The 9,592-nt window shown below is 38.0% G+C and overlaps 1 long non-coding RNA gene across 1 annotated transcript; it reads left to right on the plus strand.

The window, feature by feature from the left end:
* Nucleotides 1-6,182: 6,182 nt before the first annotated feature.
* On the plus strand, nt 6,183-8,523 carry LOC311292670. The gene is made up of 3 exons (XR_014627774.1): nt 6,183-6,331; nt 6,555-6,644; nt 6,766-8,523. It is a non-coding gene; the product is annotated as an uncharacterized lncRNA (long non-coding RNA).
* The last annotated feature ends 1,069 nt before the right edge of the window (nt 8,524-9,592 follow it).

Genomic DNA, 9,592 nt, shown 5'->3' on the forward strand with positions numbered 1-9,592 from the left:
TGGCCATACAATTTGTTCCCTCACAAAAGGAAATAAACTTAAAATGCAACTATTATTGATTAACATAGTCACTCACCTTTCAAAAGATGGTGCACCTGCATGTGCACATTTATCAACTCACAGCTGTCTTCAAGTAGCTTCAGACTTTTCAGTTTGGGATGTAGAAACATGGCCAGTTTGTGTAGGGGATGAATTTTGAATTTTGTTTGCAAAGTGTTGAGGCATTTTTCCTTCAGTGAAGAAACTGTCATGCTATCAGTGGAAAAGTCTTGTAAGTGGCATCTGATAAGCTCAAACCACACAATAGTCAAGTAAGTGGAGAGTTGCAGTTTTAGATGCCTCCAAGGATTTGGTGGCTTCCCTGGATCGTTCCAGAAATGTGACGATGTCAGTCACTGCTTCTTCATTCAAGGTTGTCAGGCGGACTACTTCCCCTCGTTCTTCCAGAAGCCAGTGTATGTCCTTATACTGACCGCTAAGAGACTCCAGCATCACGTGCACAGAATTCCAGCGCGTCTCCACAGATGCTTTGAGTGTTATTTTGAGTTGATTCTTGAGGTTTGTCTGCTTGAAGTACAGTAGGTGAACAGTGACTTGGCCAAGTAAATGAGAGTGGTCACTTCTTCACCAAACATGTCGTCCTCTGACGTTTTTGATAGCGTGGTGGACAAGACAGTGTTGAAAACGTGTGCACTGCAACTCAACCGTGTAACCGTGTATTATTATTGTTAATATCATAGGCGCTGTACTCATCCATTTTTTGCTGATTTTATGAAATTATTGTAAAACTGTTTAACAGGGTGGACAAATTAATAGCAGAGTGGACAATAAATTGAGGGACAAGCTAAAAACCTCAATTATAATTGTTAAAATAAATGTTATTTATATATCTCATTAAGTTGGGAAACATGCCTGGGAACAAAGGAAAAATTGTAATATGTGGTGGTTCTAAATGCTGTAAAATGTCTCATTCTTTTTAATCACCTTCAACATGTTTAGAGTTCAAATGATGCTATTTGTGACTAAACCGGTGTAAAATGTATATTGTTTAAGGCAGTACGATCGTGATCTTTACTGGGGACACAAAAGGTACCAAATTCCAGGAATGACCCGACAATGAAATGTTGCAGTGTGGGTAATTTCCAAAATAGTCAATTCCAATTCCAAAAAAAATAAAAAAATTGTTTGTGGGGCAGAACAGGCAGATGACATCTTTAAAGACTTCCATGCCAGCCGCCATGGAGCTCATACTGGCCAAATGAAGACCAGAGATGCCATCAGCAGAAAGTTGTTTTAGCCTGGTACACCATTTGTGTGGAAGAATGGGCCAGAATCACTCCTGAGCAATGCAGACGACTGGTCTCTCCATACAAGAGGCGTCTAGAAGCTGTAATCACCAACAAAGGCTTTTCTACAAAGTATTTAATAAAGTGTATTCAATACTTATTCCCTGTGTCATTTCACTTTATTTATTATGACTCAACTTGTATACTTAAATGTTCTGATTTCTTTGTATGAATTCAATATTTGGCTTGATGGCTACATCTGGTGGAAATTTTGTGTCAATAGCCCACTTAGAAATCCCCTTACTGATAAAAATGCTGATGTGTCAAATACTTATTTTCCCCACTGTATTTATAATGGAATGCATTCATAATTTATAAAATCAAAGAACATGGCGCAATAGTTAAATGTTTCAAGATTTAAAGGTTGTCATATTCAATAATATACTGAATTGAACTACATCTTCAGAGCCCTCTACAAACTGGTGAACGATCAACCGAAAGACTGGGACAGGCACCTGGACGCAGTCATGTTTGGATTACGAACGAAAGTTTAAATGTCCACAAGGTCATCTCCATTTTTTTATGTTTGGGAGAGAAGCCCGTTATCCCTATGAAATTGCCAAGCACGGCAAGGCAAGGTAACTGCAGATTCTTTCAGTTTTCAAACAGGGAGGTTAACTATCACCTAAACATCTGTCTAAATACTAAGCAAAATAATAACTTGCTTTTCAGATTGACAAGACTGTGGAGGACATAGTATTCATTGAGGAGGTGACAGAGTCAGCTCTAAGTCTTAGTAAAAGTTTAACGGATGTTAAGGAGAACATCAGAAAAAGCCAAGAAAATGTACAAAAAAAGACTGAAGTCACCTCTCACAACTTTAAAAAGGTTGGGGACAAGGTGTGGAATAGAAACATCAGAGCCGAGCAATAAAAAAGGGGAAAACTTGAAGCAAACTACCTTGGGCCGTTTACAATTACTTGCTTGGAAGGCAAGAGTGCAGATCTTGAGGACGTGAAGAGTGTGACTATGCCCAGAATTAATATTGATCACCATGTTGATGACCTACCCAGAGTTCCTCAAAAGTTAAAAAAGCTTTCCAGTCCATCTGCAGTTCCTGTCACCACAGACTCTCCATTCAGCTCCACCCTGGCAGGACCCTCTCCTGTTGCTCCAGCCTCCACACCAGCTCCAGCATCCTCAGACTCCACAATCGACTCAGACTAATGTATGTATATAGTGAAACAAGAGATCAGCTTCATTTTTGTTGAAAGTACATGCTGAAGTCATTATGGCACTGTTTCACATTAAGTGACAAACTAAATGATGTTACACCATTTGTTTTTTTATCGCCTTCCATTCAATATCACAAAATATACAGAGGAAGACAGTGCTTCCCTTTTATTTTTCATTTTACAGGTGTGAGAGAAGCCTGGGAAAAGGAAAGGATGTTTATGTCCATGTCTCAAAACTAATTTAAACTTTTCTTTGCTGACATTTATTGAACTCAACAAACAACAAAAGTGAGGTTAGTCTTAGCTCGTTTTCTACAATAGGAAAGGCTGGCATTCCATCTTACTACAAGCAGCTGTTGATCATCGAGGCAGGTAAGATTGGAACCATTTATTAATAAGACTAACAAGAATTTTTGTTATCAACTTCATGTTGTCAAGTATAGTGACCAGTATTATTTTATGCACTGAATTGCGCTTTCCATAATTGATGCACTTTAGTTATTGAACTGGGGGGTATTCCAGAAAGCAGGTTATGTGACATACCCAGGGTAAGTTTAAGGGTAAGTTAGTGGATAACCTCAACTTTCGGTTCCAAAAACGGAGGTAACTTTCTGGGTATGTATGTAACCATAGGAACTTGCTCTCTGAAGATAGCCTGCTCGGTAGCAGGTTATGTTCCAGGGTTAGTTTGTTTCAGAAGGTTACTGAGCATGGCGTGCCCTTTTGATGACGATCCTGTGGACGTGGAGGCACAAATTATACGAGGTTTTTTTCGCCGGGAGAGAGTTATAAGACCGCGAATTGATGTATTTTCATTTCCTAATGATTATTTGAAAGAGCGTTATCGATTTTCAAAAGATTCGTTAATTTATTTAACACATCTCTTGAGACCACATATTGCAAATGTCACAAACCGCGGGTCTGCGCTTAGAACAGAGAACATTCTGTGCATATCACTTCGGTTTTTCGCGTCAGGGCATTTTTTGGACAATGTGGGCGATGCAGAGCATGTGGGAAAGGCAACTGTGTGTAGAGCCGTTCGCACAGTATGTCTGGCACTTAAACTATTCTTACACACGTTTGTAGAGTTCCCTGGCCATGAACCTCTGCGTGTTATGAAAGAGGAATTCCACAGAGTGGCAGGTTTGTCCTTTGTAGTAAAATCTATGACGCATATTAAATATGTAGTCATACTATTTATATCTATACATGTATTCATCCTGCACACACACACACACACACACACACACACTTTAAACTTCCATATATGACTTTCTATTTCAGGATTTCCAAATGTAATTGGGTGCATTGATGGCACACACATTCCTATTAAAGCTCCTTCAGTAAATGAGGGAGACTATGTTAATAGGAAATCTATTCATAGTATCAATGTGCAGGTAACAATTTTATTTTGTGTTCCTAATTTTTTGTCTTGTTAAAATCATTCAACTCATTACTTTTTCCCACTAACTATAGGTAATATGTGAGGCAACCCACATCATTACTAATGTGGAGGCAAAATGGCCAGGATCTGTGCATGATGCCAGAATTTTCCGCGAGTCATCATTATGTCAGTCATTTCAGGAGGGTATGTTTTGCTGTATACAATTTTTTTTTTTTTTTCTATATTTGTATTGTACACTTGAATCATTACAGGACAGTACAATGGTTACTTGCTGGGGGACAGAGGATACCCTTGTCTGCCCTATTTAATGACACCCTACCCTGAACCTGATCCCGGACCACAGACCCGCTTTAACCTGGCTCACAGCCGAACACGGGCCAAGGTGGAGATGACCATAGGGATCCTGAAGTCTAGGTTTCAGTGTCTGCGTGGGCTCCGGGTCAGTCCAGAGAGGGCATGCTACATCATAGTGGCTTGTGTTGTGCTTCACAACATTGCCACTATAAGAGGAGAGAGCCACCCTCCTTGGATTGAGGAAGATGGCCCAGAGGAACCCCAACAGGGTTTTGCATACAACAGAGATGGAAGACTATTGAGAGACAGGATTTGTCAAAATTACTTTTATTAAAATGTTTGCACTGGTCTGCTCTGCAGTTCATTTCTTGATTTCCTGCAAAACAATGAAAGTAAAAATAAAAAAAAATGAAAAAAAAATATTACAATGCTTTATATACACAACACTTTTAACATGCAACAGATTAATCAGAAGTTCTCACCTTAAGGTGATGCTCCAGTAATTCAATTTCAAGTTTTGCTTTTTTAATTTGAAGCTGTATAAGGTCCATCTCCATGTCACTTTTTCTTATTTGTTTTTGAAGATGGACCTTATACAGCTCCTTTGCTGGCAACTAGGAAGGCAAAAAAAGGTAAATAAATGAGATTCTGTCAGACAATAAAAGTAAAATATGGACAACTGCACTCAAATTCTTACTCCGGTTAGATTGCGCGTTGGGGTTGAAGGACCTTCATCTGTGGGCAAATCCCCAGGTATGTACTGTGAAAGGACAATGACAGTTTGTTACTCTAATGTAAAAAGGGGGCATGCATTATAATGGTGTGCATCATACCTCAGTGGATCTACCAGCATTGTCCACTTCTGTCACAGCAGATGTGGTCTCTTCATCGTCATCTTCATCCTTCAGTGGAAATATGCAAGTATACATTATCTGGCAAAAATAAACATAAAAAAATATCTAAAAGCAACTAAAGGTACCTGACAACAAAACACTGTTTTGTCTGCTGTGACAGACTGTGTTCTTTCTGTAGGGTCCAATAATACAATCCCTCTGTCAGTATCTATAAGAAAATACAACCCATACAATTCTCAATATTATCAAAGAGAAACCAATAATGCAGGAAAAAATATCAAAGCAATATAACTAAGACCACAGTAGCCTATACATCATATGTAGTTAAATAAAGTAAGCCTGCATAAAAACGTTAAGCATGTTCAAAAAGCCTTTATAAGTGACAGAGAGTAATTTATTAAGTCATAATGAGAACAAATCACAGTGGCAAACTTACATTTCACCATGTTACTTGTGCCCCCTGAAATGCCAGCAACCACTGGTCGCCCTTTATTAAGGGACAGAGCCAGCTCCTCAGATGGGGTGAGGGGAGGTGGTGGTGGGCCCCCGCCAGTTAGACGGGCTTCAGCCTTCTTTCTATTAGCTACATGACAGAAAGAATATACTAAATCGTGTTTAATAAATAGTTCAGTAATTGTGTAATCAAATATTACCTTTTTGCAGAATGTTTTTGTGTTTCATTTTGACTTGGCTCAAAGTTCTTCTGGCTCCAGAAGGATTACACCTTATTAAATAAGAAACCATATATTCCTAGTCAATATACACTGGTATTTTAATCTAAAGAAATGAATGGCAGGAAAAGTAAATGCTTTCGTAGTGATTTAACAGTCAAAAGGATGCGGAAGGGGTGTTTAATTATTGTGCACTATAATAAAAGGGGAGGCAATATCAAATGTGCAATTTCATACACTCACGCATTTACTCTGTCCGTTATTTTTTGCCAAGCCAACTTTCTTTATTTAGCCCATGCAGCCATATTGCTTTTTTTCATTATTATTGGCTTGAATTCTTTGTATGCGTGCATTAAAACCTCCAACTCCGCCTCAGTAAAGTATGCCGCTCTCTTTTTTCCGTTGTCATTTTCCATTTTGACTCGTGAAATCGGCGAGCCATTGAAAACGCCTTTATGCACGCGCATTAACTCAGTAACCAGTAGGAGGTTGATTAAACTAACTCTTCTCAGGTGTTTTGGAACCGACATACTCATGGTATGCGGGTTTGGGGTAAATCAACCCAGAGGTTATGATTTACCAAATGGTAAGTTAACCAAGCTTTCTGGAATACCCCTCTGAACCGAATTGAGCCGAATGACAACATTGTCTTTTTAGAGCTGATTTGCAGCAGAATTAATGCATTATTTATCATTATTTTATAATGATCTTTATAACCATTACTGTGCATCACTGTAAAGCTGCTTTGAAACAATCTGTATTGTATAAAGTGCTATATAAATGAAGGCGAGTTCACTTCCTACTTTCAGTTTCACAAACATAAACATTGGATGGCCGGGCAGTGTACATGACGCGCTGTGATATTTGATCTCACAGAACGTGGAGAGCTTTTCCCAGCTGTAAGTCTTATGCATTTTACTCAGTATTTTGGAATTCAATTATATACCATAGTCAGCAAAAGCTGCACAGTTGTAATTTATTCTAACAGTAGCCTGTCTTTTTTCTTTTTATATTTTTAAGGTGACAAAAAACATATTAGGAACAGCTATCCCCTTACTGTTGTTACTGGGTGATCCTGCTTACCCTTTGTTGAGTTGGCTCATTAAGCCTTACCATGACAATGGAAACCTAACAAGGGCACAGAAGTACTTCAACCAGAGGCTCAGCAAGGCACGAGTGTCTGTTGAGTGTGTGTTTGGCAGGCTAAAAGGAAGGTGGAGGTGAATTAGAAAGCGACTTGATGTACATCTGGAGAACGTTGCAAACATTGTGACTGCTTGCTGTGTTCTTCACAACATTTCTGAGATGCAAGGAGACTTGTTTGAAAATGAGTGGCACACCCATTTTGGCTACACTTCTGACACTCCTGATGTTATGGACAACCACAGTGTACTGGGTCCGAATCACATTCGGGAAGCTCTAACAGCTTTTTTTTTAGCCAGGACCTGTGATGTGCCTAAACAAGTAGAAGTCAGATGTGAGTTGTAAATGTAAAAAAAAAAAAAAATAAGTATGACATAGGCTGTGATCAACTTTGTCTATCAACTGTGTTTACTAGGGCTGTAACGATACACCAAACCCACGATTCGGTTCGTATCACGATTTTTGACCCACGATTCGATACAAACCTCGGTTCTTTTGGTTGGAGGAGAGAAAAAAAAAGAGATTTTGAGAAAAAAAGAAGATATTTTTATTAAATAACATTTGAAAAAACTGTATAAACTGAACACCAAAGAACAATATTAACTATTGAGCGATGGTGACGCTGTTCACGTAACGTAAGGGTGGCGCTGCCAATAAAGCACCTAAAAGCTGTCACAAAGAACCAGCAAAAGTAATGATTATGAATATGTCACATATAGCAAGGAGACATTTCAATTGTTTATTAATAAACAAGTGTTTTCTGTGTCAGTGTCGGCTGCAAAGATGAAATTGACAATGCTGACTCACGATCTTCTCAGTAGTGAACGTGCCAGAGAGAAATGCACATTACATACGGATTACGTAAGCATAGAGCAGTCTGTTTTCTTTCGTTTTGAATTGTTCTGTTTAAAAGTAGACATTTTAAGCTTTCTATAGATATATTTCTCAGGTCTGTGAGGCAAGTAGCTTATACGCTGAGTTTCGGTTCATTTAAGAGACGAGCTCCAGTTCACGCGCCGGCGCCTCCGTGTCCTGATTATATTACCTGCTATATTTACTTATTTATTAAATCCAGGCAATTGGTTGATGAAACATTGATTAAAATTAAGATACAATTAATACAAAACGAAATTCACTTTAAAGAAAGGTTTTCTACAAAAATAAACTTAATGAAGTGGTCAAAAAAAATCATGTCTGCCCACTCCATTTGTCTCCCGGTATATTTCGCATCTTATGATCTTACTCATGCTTTTCACTTTTCATATAATCAACATAGATGAAAAAAAAAAAAAAGGATTTTATTTAAACATAAATATGAAACTAAATCGTTCTCTTTAATGACTAGGCTACAACACGTAGGCCTATTAGCCAACAGTACAGAGAAATTTAATGTCGGAGCGGGATTTGAGCGAACGCCGTCTTACCGGTGAGCATGTGGGGGGAGAGGTACGATTTTCGAACAATCATCGAATATTATTTTGCTTGATATGCCAATCCTTAAAGTGTTTTAAATGCCTGTTTGAGGTCTCTGTGAAAGTTTTAAAGCAGTATTTTAGTGCCACTTTCAGAGCGGTCACGTCTGTAACGGAGACCTGTCACGTCCGTAACATTGTTTTTTCCTCATAAATGCGAACATGAAAAAGAAAAGAAAATATTTTATGTTCTGTGGAGAGACAACCCTTCTTCATCTGGTGGGTAGTATTACTTTTTGGTTTGCGCAGTGCAATTCATAGAATTACAAAAAAATATTTTGCCACCTAAAAGTTAAAGATTTTTTTGTGTCACGTTCTTATGAAGTTGCATGTGTATTACCCTCATATTAATTATAAAACGCATGTGTAGACTGATATTTTTCTAATGTCTGGAATCATTATTAAGGGAGTATGGATATATAAACAGACATTTCAATATATTGGTATTAAATGCATTTTCTGAGAATTTATATTTCAAGTTTTGACTGCAAATATCACATCCATAACGCTGAAATTGCCCAATAGTAATTTAAAGATGTGGTAGCATCTTTAGGATAACTCTGGGAGTTGGAATCGTGATTTCGGTTTTCATATCGCATATCGTTACAGCCTAGTGTTTATGTGGAAATTATCCAAAAATACAATAAAATAAAAATGTTCTTCATAAAGGCTTTTATTAAACATTGGTCAAGTAGCAACAACAATGTAATTCAATATGTCAGAAAAGACCAAACCACTTTCTTTGTATAAAAGCATTCAAATATTGAACAAATACAGCAGATAAAAAAAAAACAAAAAAAACACGACAACAATATCAATACAAAAGGAATGAACAAGAAAATACTAATGTGATAGCCATTTAAACTTATCAGAGGTTGTAGTGTTTACTACTCTCACCCAAACTACTCTGTTCATCGCTGTCGTTCAGCTGCCTTGGGGTAGAGGACAACCTCTGAAGGAGAAGAGGCCCAAAGTGAGATTGGGGAAAAGGAAAATGAGTAACTGGTGGAGGTTGGAAATCAGGGACCCTGTAAAAGGGAGTTGAGTTGTGCAAGATGTGCGTGGGATGACTGTTGTCCTGTCCCAATCAATCAAGAATTCAATCAAGAATTGTCATTATTGTGCATCACAATCAATACCCAATTTTCAGTTAATTCACCAGTTTCACCTCAAGAATCTAAGAAGCAAAGAGCAGAAAACTTGATTGATTTCGATGCACTTACAATCTCAAG

The sequence above is a fragment of the Rutilus rutilus genome (genome assembly GCF_951802725.1).
Source record: "Rutilus rutilus genome assembly, chromosome: 6".
NCBI lineage: Eukaryota > Metazoa > Chordata > Actinopteri > Cypriniformes > Leuciscidae > Rutilus > Rutilus rutilus.